We start from the raw sequence: 13,300 nt of genomic DNA, 5'->3' as shown, positions 1-13,300 counted from the left end.
ATACAATGTAACAATACATTGTTACACTGTATTATGACTATCTGTATTACAGACTATATGCAAGTGCAACTTTACTCAAGAGTGACAGCTCCTGTAATGTAATACACTTCAATTCCAGGCTGTCATTTTGACAGTCAGAAAAGGTCAGTAATAGCAGCAGGGGAAGTGGGGGCAGGGGAGAGGAGCTGAACATAAGAGATACATCCTAGAAACTTTGTTGACATATTTTAGGATGTATATCCTATGTGTAACATCCTCAAGTGCTTAAACTATAACCATAGACAGGCTATGGGCATTTAATTGTTTACATATTCCTAATAAGCAGAAATTTAGCTTTAAAACAAGCTTTTGGTGACCTCTATAGCTGCAGTCACTGTGGAGCAATTAATTTTCATAATTCACAGTAAAAACACTTTTACCTTGGTTTTCAGCATCAACTCCCCCTGCTCTCACTTTTGGCAATGACTTGGCAGCCTTGCAGATTTCTAATCTCTAAAATAAGCAGAGCAGGTTCACAGAAAGGTCAGATATTTGAATTTTATAGACTTATCACACTTCTACTGGCTGAACTTGGGCTAGCCATGCACTGCACATTTTCACAGAAGGTTTTGTGTTTTAGTTTGCTGTTGATGGTTTGAAAGGCACTCACGATGAATGCCAGCCTTTTGGGCTGGAGAGTCCTAGGAATCCTCTTGGTTCAGTGGGACTTGGTCATCAAAGAAATCCTATCTCCTGATATACAGTATGTTCTGTAACCCAGGTTGATTCAGTTATCCATTCAACACTGGACTTCATGCCTGTGAGATCATCTGAATAGAACTCAGCCAGACAATGGCTGGGGTACGCATAAACGATTCTGGATTCTGGTTTGGGCAGAACTCCATTTTCCAACCTGACCACCATGTGCATCTCTTGGGTAAATGTTGCAGATCCAAATTAATGTCATATAAAGCATTGAAATAAAAATCTCCATCAGAAATGTGCGAATTATGCGTATATAAAAGTGACAACAATCATTTATCCAAAAACAACTCATATGTTGCCCACAACAGCGCATATGTTGCACACAAATAAGTTGTTGAAAAATATTTAAATAATGTCCAAAAGTATAAATAGTCCCAAGTGAAAAAACACATAAATTCCAGTATTGTAAAATCCATTTTCTTCAATGAAAGTGTGCTCTTGTCTTACATGTTTCATCAAGAATGGCTTCATCAGGAGCAAGCATGGACTGTGTTTTTCACTGGGAAACACATTGATTGAAGAATTATGATTTTGCATTACTGGGATTTATGTTTTTGCACTACTGGAATTTTTCCTTTTTAAAAATATTACCTAAATAAAAATAGAAAGTTAAAAGCACCCCCATTGCCCCAAGCACACACCCAAATTCAAAGACACACACACACACACACACACACAGGGCACAAACAGTCATAGTTAACCTTTTGTTTTTTGCTGTTTGACATGTTTGCACAATTTTAAAGCTTGACATGTTTGAAATCTATTTACTCAAAGCAACATTATCTTTTATATTTACTAAAAATTGGGTATTATATTGCATTTGTGTTCATTAAATTTCCAAGGGCCTTTGCTTTCAGAAAATATAGAAATGTTGTGCGTTTAAACTAATTTTCTAGCAAAAAAAATGCAGATTTTAATATATTTGTGAAGAATTCAATAATTGCTAAAGTAGAAAAGTGGTTGTACTGTCTCTGCTATTGATATGTTGCTGGTTTAAGTTTTTTTTTTTTTTTTGCTGGATAATGCTTTTCTCACTGATCTACAGTCAGTTTTGTTTCTGTCATGCTACACTTTCTAATGTTGCTATATGTGGCATTTGTTTTTGTTGCCCTTAAATATTTCAATAAAGAATTTGAAAAAAAAAAAAAAAAGTGGTTGTAAAGCTATATTTTTTTCTTAATTTCTTAAACAAAATAATAAACACTTAATACTGACCTGCTCTGTGCAATGATATTTCACAGAACGGCCCCAAACTTCCTCTTCTGGTGTCCCAAGCCAGCACTATCTGCTCCTGCTCTTCTGTGTCTGCCCCAAAGCAAGTGCTTGCTATGGGAGCAGAGTTGCGATCGTGCTCCAGAGCCGGGCTATGTGTGTCCATTGACACTCACAACGTGGCTCAACCACTAACCCTGCCCCTCGCTCTCTGCAAAGAGGATTCGATTGACAACAGCTGGAGCCAATGGCTACCACTGCTGTCTCTAAGTCTGTGAGGGGAGAGAGCAGTGCTCCCACTCCCAGGCACAGCGCTAGATCAAGATACGATTCAGGTAAGTATTTAGGGGTGGCTGGTGGGGCTGATCATGGAATGCTTTAGGTTGATTTTCATTCTTTATGCTTTTAGAGCCACTTTAAGCTGCCTTATGTGCTCTGAGAGCAAAGCATATGGTCTTTCTAAAATTGATCTTTTGGCAAATGCGCCTTTTGTGAGTGAAGCAATCAGTGGTGCTTGTGAAATTATATTTTTTTGTTTATTAAGACAGAATCTTAAGCAGAGCTGGCATCAGATCTATATATATGTAAAGTACATGCAGGGGGAGTACAACGTGAGTGTAATGATTACATGCCTTTATTACTTTTGGCAGAGATCATAATACTCCCCCAAAGCCTTTTCATCGTCTTTAACATCATGCAAGGTATGTCATATGCCTGCATCCCCCGCTATGTTCTGCAGACCCCTACAGGACACAGCAATAATATAGGGTTATCAGATGGAACCATAGCTCATGATAAGGATACATCTTACACACAAGTCTCATAAAGGCAAAGCTTTATACATGCTGGAAAATAAAGTGTGCCTGCATTCTTAGCATTGTTTGGTCATGGTGGAACGTAGGAGTTGGAGTGAGCCCCTACACACTCGGTTGTGAAGATTCTGCTCATGGCTGAAAGCAACAAAGTAATTTTATTGCAACATATAAGGCATATTTTGATGTTCAGTGCACCCCTGAAATTTGGACCACAATATAAGCTTTGGCATATCAATTATTGTTCATGTTTGCTGGGTATGTGAAGGTCTGCTCATTAATATGAACCCAAAGGAGAAGCATGCCAGTTATCCTCAGTAAATCCCCCCTGCTCTTGTGCATTTCCTTTTAGTAAATTAAGTCCAATATGTTCTTTCTTGAATCATTTATTCGTCATCTGATCTTTGTGTTATTTAAATCTGCTTTTTTTAGAGCCCATATCTGTTGGCTGCAGATTGTATATATGAACTATGTGAATGCTTTATATGTACCTGATTAAAACAAACCTTTACATGAATAAAAAGAGAAAAAGAAAATTGGGGCACTTCTGACGTAGTAAGTCTTAACTCCTCAAAATAAGACTGTATGGGGGGAATTGTATTTACAAATGTCAGAAGTGTGCCTATTAATTTTATTTTTTTGCATGCACAATTGGCTATTCCCTGTCTTATGTGACATTGCCTCTTGGGGCATCCGGAAGGAATTTTTTTTCCCCTGCTGTAGCAAATTGGATCATGCTTTGCTGGGTTTTTTTTTCGCCTTCCTCTGGATCAACTGCGGGTATAGGATTGTGTATATGGGATTGTATGGTAAGGTTTTCATTACTGTTTTTTTTTTTTTATTGGTTGAGCCAGATAGACTTTTTTCAACCTGACTAACTATGTAAATGGTGTAGCGGAAGTGAGTCTACCTACTACAAACTGTGAGACTGCCACATCTGATCTATGAAAGATGGAATCTTTCTCCAATAATATCTCCAATAATAGAAGCCCAGTAGGACATCTACTTTACTACTGTTTCAAAAACAAAATTTTAATAATATTAAAACATGGATTATTTTAGTACTTACCATAATAAATTGGTAAGATAAAAAGGCTTTAAAATATATTTTTTTAGTTATAAAACTGAAAATGTTGATGTTTATTATACTTTGCTGTTTTACTTGTAATATAAACACACATGCCCAACAACTCAGTTAAAACAGATGTTAACCCATGATTGAAAAGACCAATCAAATACCCACAGAAGAGGTGTCCATAAATAACAAAATGTTTTGCTTTTGGTACAAGGTCCATGACTGTTTTTTCAGTGCCTCTCTATGATTTGACGTGAGTTGTGGATAGGAAACACATGTCATTCTCTGTGACTTTACTAAATTTAACTCCCTTCTCTTCCTACTAGCTAAAAAGTCCAGTAGGCATACACAGAGAACACACAGGTTAGGATGACAATGTCACAGTTGCTTTTAAGGCTGTGGGTAGTTCCACCCTGAAAAATGAAGTGCCAGATTAAACAATTAACTAATTTTAAAATAGTAAAGAAAAGTGAAGCTATTAAGAGTAGCAGGCTTCTGAAAAAAATATGTACATATACAGTATCTCACAAAAGTGAGTACATCCCTCACTTTTTTATTATATCTTTTCATGTGACAACACTGAAGAAGTGACACTTTGTTACCATGTAAAGTAGTGAGTGTACAGCTTGTATAACAGTGTCAATTTTCTGATCCCTCAAAATAACTCAACACACAGCCATTATTGTCTAAACCGCTGGCAACAAAAGTGAGTACATCCCTAAGTGAAAATGTCCAAATTGGGCCCAATTAGCTATTTTCCCTCCCCGGTGTCATGTGACTTGTTAGTGTTACAAGGTCTCAGGTATGAATGGGGAGCAGGTGTGTTAAATTTGGTGTTATCGCTCTTACTCTATCATACTGGTCACTGAAAGTTCAACATGGCACCACATGGCAAAAAAAAGAATTGTTGCTCTACATAAAGATGACCTAGGCTATAAGAATATTGCCAAGACCCTGAAACTGAGCTGCAGCATGGTGGCCAAGACCATACAGTGGTTTAACAGGACAGGTTACACTCAGAACAGGCCTCTCCATGGCCGACCAAAGAAGTTAAGTGCACGTGCTCAGCGTCATAGCCAGAGGTTGTCTTTGATAAATAGACGTATGAGTGCTGTCAGCATTGCTGCAGAGGTTGAAGGGGTGGTGGGGGGGTCCGCCTGTCAGTGCTCAGACCATACGCCACACACTGCATCAAATTGATCTGCATGGCTGTCGTCCCAGAAGGAAGCCTCTTCTAAAGATGATGCACAAGAAAGCCCACAGTTTGCTGAAGACAAGCAGACTAAGGGCAAGGATTACTGGAACCATGTCCTGTGGTCTGATGAGACCAAGATAAACCTATTTGGTTCAGATGGTGTCAAGCGTGTGTGTCTTGCCTACATTCAAACATGGTGGTGAGAGTGTCATGGTTTGGGGCTGCATGAGTGCTGCCGGAAATGTGGGGCTACAGTTCATTGAGGGAACCATGAATGCCAACAAGTACTGTGACATACTGAAGCAGGGCATGTTCCCCTCCCTTCGGAGACTGGGCCGCAGGGCAGTATTCCAACATGATAACGACCCCAAACACACCTCCAAGGCGACCACTGCCTTGCTTAAATAGCTGAGGGTAAAGGTGAGGGACTGGCCAATCATGTCTCCAGACCTAAACCCTATTGAGCATCTGTGGGGCATACTCAAACGGAAGGTGGAGGAGCGCAAGGTCTCTAACATCCACCAGCTCTGTGATGTTGTCATGGAGGAGTGGAAGAGGACTCCAGTGGCAACCTGTGAAGCTCTGGTGAACTCCATGCCAGAGAGGTTTAGGGCAGTGTTGGACAATAATGGTGGCCACACAAAATATTGACACTTTGGGCCCAATTTGGACATTTTGACTCAGGGGTGTACTCACTTTTGTTGCCAGCAGTTTAGACATTATTGACTGTGTGTTGAGTTATTTTGAAGGGACAGCAAATTTACACTGTTACCCAAGCTGTGCACTCACTACATTACATTGTAGCAAAGTGTCATTTCTTTAGTGTTGTCACATGAAAAGATATAATAAAATATTTACAAAAATGTGAGGGGTGTACTCACTTTTATGAGATACTGTATATATCAATTTATTACTTTTAGGTTTACTTACACTTTAAAGGCCAACTTTGAACTGCATGGTCCCCCACAAGTAACCCCCTCCCTCAGGGGCTCCGCAATATACTTTTTCAAAAATGCTTACATTTTGACAATGTCTTCTGGCTGGTGACAACTATACCAGGTCCTCTTCTTCTCCTGGTATTCTCCAGTGGTGGCTGGTCCTTGAAGCAGAAAGCGATGCTGATGTGATGACTAGGGATGATTGAACTTTTCAAAAGTTCGGTTCGGCCAGAACATCCGAACTTCCCGAAGGTTCGGCCCGGATTTCAGAACCCCATTGAAATCAATGGGACTCGAACTTCGGTAATCAAAAAACACAATTTTGAAGCCCTAAAACCCAATAAATGCCCCTAAAAAGTGCCTAGGGTTCTGGGTCATACCCCCGGGACTATTAATCACACAAAAAAAAGTTCTTAAAAATTGTCATTTTTGATAGAGAGCCATTTATTGAAAAAATGAAAAAAAAAAAAATGAAAAAAAAATAATAATTCTTTGGATTTAGTATCTGGGGGGGGGGGGGGTCTAAAAAGTGTACCTGTGAAGTTTCAGCTCTGTAGCATGTCCAGAACCATAAAAAAAAAAGATCGTTTGTATTATGTCACTTATAGAACAGGGATATGGCTTCGCTATTTTCACACCTTGCCGGTTTAGTAGCAGGTGTTTTTTTGGGAATTTTTTGGGGTCTTTTGAGGCAGGCAAAACATCTGAACTTGTGTATACGGGTATATATACACACATACTTATATACTTATATGTATATATACACCTAGACATATATAGGTGTGATAGTAGCAGAAATATATATTTGCGCTAATGAAATAATTTACACTAATATGGCTCCGCTCCTATAACACCTATATATGTGTAAGTGTAAAATACATATAAGTGTGTGTGTATATATACCACTATACACAAGTTCAGATGTTTTGCCTGCCTCCAAAAACCCCCAAAAAATGCCTGCAACAACACACTTGGGCGTTTTTTTTTTTGGCGCTAGCGTTTTTTTGGGCATTTTTTTGGGTTCTTTGGAGGCAGGCAAAACATCTGAACTTCTGTATAGGGGTATATATATATACACACACACATATATGTATTTTACACATACACATATATAGGTGTGATAGGAGCGTAACTATATTGGTGTTAATTATTTCATTAGCGCAAGTAGTGTTTTCTGCTCCTTTCACACCTATATATGTGCAGGTGTATATATACATACATGGGTGTGTATATATACCCCCTATACACATGTTCAGATGTCATGCCTGACTCCAAACATGTCCTCAAAAAATCCCTATAAACGCCTGCAGCCAAAAAGCAGGCTGACCGGCGAGAAGCCATTTTAGTGCACCGAATGTGACTTAAGAGAAACTATCTTTTCTCTATAGCGGTCACCCTGATATGGAAGGGTTTGGTCACCCTGCCATAGCAGTCAGTGTCAGTTCACCCTACACTACATTACGGTCACCCTGGCACTTAACACTTTCCCTACAGAAACTAAATTTTTGCATCTAACTAAAGTGTCTACACTAGATATCCCTTTCCTCACACTAATAAATGCTAAATGACACTTTTAAAGTAAAATTAACAGAACTGCTTCCACTCTCTTCCATGTCCCTGTATTACAATGCTAGGAATTTGGCTATCTTATATACTGGGGGGCGTATTCACTAATGATTGGCCTAGGGACCCCCTAGTCACTCCAATCACATTCCTTGCATTCTTCTGCCCCCTCAATTGGCTTTTACTAATGGTTCTGGTCCAATCACAGGCTTTTAAAGCCCATTTCCTGTCCCATTGCATTTTGGTCGGTTCTGGTTGCCGAATTCCGTACTTTTTCAGCAAAAAGTTCTAAATTCGGCCGAACCTCGAACACCCAATGTTCGGGTCGAACCGATGGTCGACCCGAACCGTTCGATCATCCCTAGTGATGACCTCAGCACCACTCTCAGCATTAATACACTGTGAATGAAGGTTGCTGTGGTGATGCCTCATCAAGGTATGAGGCCTGTATGATCTGCATTTCTTAGTATTTTAAAAAAAAGTATTCTTAGTAAAAGAAGTAATGTGCGGGACAGCTTCAGATTAAAGGTGACTATTGCAACCTCAGCTGCTTTTTTTTTATTTTGCTCAAACATTACTAAATGCCCTGAGTTGGTATTTAAACACAAGGTAAAAAGGTGTATATACTGGTATTTATCATCATTGCCATGAACTAATTCACACTTCAGTGTTTTTATTCATTGATTAAATTCTGTGTATTTTTAAATAAATGTATTGTTAGTGGGGTACAGGATGCAGATAAGCTGTGCTGTTACCCACCAGTGCATGAAAAGCATTACATTTAATGTGTCTGCAGTTTATAATTGTGTGCTAATTACTATGCAAATGAGATGCATCTATCCGTATTAATCGTGGAAAAGCTGGAGGATAAAAAAAATGATGTGAGGGAGGTGGGAATCCAATGGAACATACTACACTAGTTCACTCCTGGGATATTTCCCATCCAGTTCATTTTATACAGCACAGTGATGACCAGTGATCCCTGACATCTTGTTTATGCTGTGTTTGCATAAGAAAATAGCCATTTGTCATAGATCTTCATGCAATGTTAAAATGACCTTGACCAAGCAAAGTAATGCAAATTATAAAGCCATCTTTCTCTTAATAGAAGCACAGAGTCTCAGATGTCATCACAAAATCGTCCTTAAAGTATATATAAATCCAATCACTAAAATCTCACTCTACCTATTATACTGTATAATTTCAAAAGCAATTTTCAATAATCTTAAATTTGCATTCTTCGTTAAAGTATAACCTGATGACCCTGCCACGAGGGTCCTTGTTTATAGGGTGACAACACTCTGTACTTCTCCTAATTGTTCCTTTACATTGTCACCCTGTTGTCACACAAGCTTCCAAAGGAGACCACAAGTTGCCATGTTGATGCACATTGCATAGGCATACAGGAGACCAACATCACAAAGGATGCAAAGAGGTGCAAACAGTATTTTTTTTTTTTTAAAGCTGTTCATAATACACAGTGCTTTGGCAAACTAAATGTAATTGTATTTTAAAAACCAAGTTCCTCTGTCTCTTAGTAAACATTTGTGAGAACATTTATGGAATGGAATGATTAGGGAAAATATGAGTAGCACATAACAAGACATGTTGCCCATTTGTTTTCTAATAGAGCTTAAAAAATAAATGTAAATGTATTTATGAAAGCTTCTGCATCACGGGTGTAGCTAAATTCCTCCAAAGCGCAATGCAAAAGTTGGACCAGGGTATTGAAATGCTTAAAGTTATTAATAACATTGGCCATACACACAAATAACACATACACACACCTATTATCTGCTAAACAAATGATAGCAAATGATAAGTATGCTGAAATCAGAACCAAAGCCATGTCTTTTAGTGCTGAAAGCTAGTTGGGACTTATGTATGAAAAATGTTCTAATAGGAAATGTTCTGCTTAAGCATCTAGCTAGAATCCTTGGTCCATTCCCAAAACATGGACTGTTCAAATATCAGGCCATGGACTGTACAAATATCCAGTTTAAAGTGGATTGGTTTCTAGGGTCAACAAGAAATTTTCTTAAAAATTGATTGTTAGGTGATTTTAGCATTGATTTTACTACCAGTGAAATCTAATAGAAGTATAAATTATCAATGTTGTTAACCGCTTGCCGACTGCTCACAGTATATTTACTGCGGCAGTCAGCCCCTCACAGGCAGAGCGACGTAGGTCTACGTTGCCAGCCTGTGAGGCTCTGGGGAGCGAGCGCGTGCCCGCGGAGGCGCGCTCCCGCACGGTCACGGACCCCCCCGCGCGTGTGACCGGCGGACCCGATGTCCGCCTGTCACTCGGCGATCGGCGGGGGAGAGGGAGAAAGTCAGGCAGCTTGTGTAAACAAGCCACCTGTCATTCTCCTCGGTGTAAAAACACTGATCACACGGTTCTACTATGTAGAACCGTTGATCAATGTCCCTACAGCTCAAGCCACAGCCAATCACAGTAAGAATCACGCCCCTAGGGACACACACAGCCCCTCCCTCTCAAATAAAGTTAACCCCTTCACTACCAGTGTATTTTTACAGTAACAGTGCATATGTATAGCACTGATTACTGTAGAAATGTCACTGGTAACCCCAAAAGTGTCAAAAATGTCAGTCAAGGGTCTGATCTGTCCGCCGCAATGTCGCAGTACCGCAAAAAAAATCGCAGATCGCCGCCATTACGCGTTAAAAAAAAACAACAAAAATGACAAAAATCTTTCCCTTTGTTAGTAAACGCGATAACTTTTGTGCAAACCAATAAAAATACGCTTTTTGCAATTTTTTTACCAAACATAGGTAGCATAAAACTAATTGACCGAAAATGTTAAAAAATTTTGATTTTTACATTTTTTTGGGGGGAATTTCATATAAAAAAATTTGAAAAATATTGTTATTTTTGCAAAATTGACGCTCTTTTTTTGTTTATAGCGCGTGATCAAAAAATCGCACAGGTGATCAAATACCACCAAAAGAAAGCTCTGTTTGTGGGAAAAAAAGGACGTCAAATTAGTTTAGGTACGGCGTCGCACGACCGCGCAATTGTCCGTTAAAGTCACGCAGTGCCAAATCGCAAAATACCCCCTGGTCGTTTAGCAGCCAAATCCTCCGGGGCTTAAGTGGTTAATTGAACTGCTTAGATAAAATTAGCACGAAAAAGTATTTTTTTTTCTATTTAGAAGGTGTGTTATTTGGGGTGTATTTAGGGTAATTTAGTTTTTTTCATGTAATGTTCTTCATATTTAAATGTTTCTTTTTTTGCTTATTTGATTACTATTCATGTACCATTACTTCAAAGATTATTTTTATTTTACTGTCTGTATTTTCTGTCTGTGAGAGAAAAAAAAACAACAACCATGCTAATGAAGGATCATTTTTTTGGGACAAAGTTGTACAAGAATTGGTCCAGGATAATTAACAGGAGCTTCTTTAACCCTAAGGATCCATTTGGAGCTTCTGTAAACCCCAAGGTGGTCACACCCTTAAATACATTTAAAAAAAGTATATGCAAAGGCATTTTTATTTTATGGATAGAGTAGAGAAGAATTAGACTCTCTACCAAATTGTATTGCTGCCTGTACCACCACTGGGGAGATTCGCTCGCTCTATTTGTCCTGGTGACCGTTTTCACCAAGCCAGAAAGTGAAGGGAAAATATTCCAGTGGTGGATACCTGTTCATGTGACAACTCTCTACGAGAGAAAATCAAGTCATATTGAAGAGATTTCCTCTCCATTCCTTTCGTTCCAAGGACACAAAGTAAAGGGAAATCTCTCCAGCAGGACAGAGGAACCAAAAATAATCTGAAAGGAGTTTCTACACTTCCTTAGTTTAGTAAAAACTAAAAAAAAAAAAATGTGGTTTAGTTTTCTTATTTTCCACTGACTCCAGCAATTTAGCCAAAATGTTGAAATTTTGCTGCAGTCTTTTGATTTTAGCCCAAATTTTTGGGGAAAACGTAAACCCAATGTTACTTACTGACATAGTTTTTAGACATAAAGTTTTAAAGGGTGGTTTATTTTACTTGCTTTGTTGCTATGCCATTGTTCAGCACAATAGTCCTGTGCACCAGTTATTAAAAAGGTGCTATTGAAATTTAGTATGACAGTAGCATCTGGTATTATTGTTTCAAAATATGGGGCATTAAAATGTGCACTAGGTAGGAATATGCTTGGAATTGTTTCCATTGTATGGTCAGACAGGGAGTAACTGTAAATTGCAGTTTAGTAGAAAAGTGTAAAATTAGAAGAAATAATTCAAGACAGGTTTAGTATTACAAAGAGCATACATACTGTATACTGCAGAATAGTACAAAACAGACCATGAAAGCTGCACAAACATGGACTCTTCACAGCCATGTCTATGACTCTTCACAGTCATGTCTCATGGCTCAGTCATGGTAACATGTGGCTGTATAGCATAGCCTCAGACTCTTTAACGGTGAGTCTAGCTAGGAATCACATCTTAAGTAAAACAGTTCAGAACCTGCAATTATCACCATAAGGAGCATCGCTCTCAGTGAAGTCTAGGGCAGCTCAGGTACCACAGGCGAACAGCTGAAAGGACCCAAGGCCCAAAGGGCCACCCCATTTGAACTGGAGTACTCTGGTAGCAGTTGAGGGGACTCCCACAGAAGCTGGGTCTTCTGAAGAAGTTGTGGGTTATTAGGCTCCCTTCTGGCTGCCGCATGCTGGTTCTGACCGTAAAGGTTCTCCCACCTGTTTGCAGATCACTGGCCAAGCCCCTGCCTCATCTGAGCTACTGATAAATATAAGCAAAAAAAGTGTTTTTCTTGGGCATGTTCAGGAATCTTGGGAGTTGAGGGAATGGAATTAAAAGGGCTTGCACCTGCATTTCAGCATTTGCGCATTCTGCTACATACCCCACTTTAAAGGTCTGCCTAACATTTCTTTTATCAATCCTATATTCTTAATGAAAAATATACATTTTTTGTTCTTTCTTACAGCAGTGGAAAAAATGAAAATCTGAACCTACTCTTCCCGCCCACATTCATTTATCTCAGTGTTCTTGTTACTTGCTAGATTTGTATCTTCAAATTGGCTGTCTAGTTAATAAAAGATACGTATCTCTGTCTCTAGCTCTTTCTCTCTTTCTCCATCTAATTGTTTAGTTTAAAACATGACTTGCTTAAGGTATTTATTAGATGTTCAACACTATTGAGCATTTTTGTCTTCAGTGCGTTTGTACAGGATTTAAATAAATACACAGTTACATAGTTAGTCAGGTTGAAAAAAGACACAAGTCCATCTGGCTCAACCAATAAAATACAAAAAACAGTAATGAAAACCCATCCATACAATCCCATATACACAATCCTATACCCGCAATTGATCCAGAGGAAGGTGAAGAACCCAAGCAAAGCATGATCCAATTTGCTACAGCAGGGGAAAAAATTCCTTTCTGATCCCCCCGAGAGGCAATCGGATATTCCCTGGATCAACTTTACCTATAAATATTAGTACCCACTTATATTATGTACAGTAATAGGAAAGAATACAGGTCTTTTTTTAAAGCAATTTAGTAAGCTGGCCAGAACCACCTCTAGAGGGAGTCTATTCCGCATTTTCACAGCTCTTAATGTGAAGAAACCTTTCCGTATTTGGAGACAAAATCTCTTTTCCTCTAGATGTAAAGAGTGCCCCCTTGTCCTCTGTGATGATCTTAAAGCAGGGGTCCTCAAACTACAGCCCTTCAGCTGGTGCAGAAAAACACATTCCATGAGGCATTGTAAAACTCTGACATTC

The sequence above is a fragment of the Pelophylax lessonae genome, assembly GCF_965119305.1.
Source record: "Pelophylax lessonae genome assembly, chromosome: 1".
NCBI lineage: Eukaryota > Metazoa > Chordata > Amphibia > Anura > Ranidae > Pelophylax > Pelophylax lessonae.
This window is presented reverse-complemented; position numbering follows the sequence as displayed.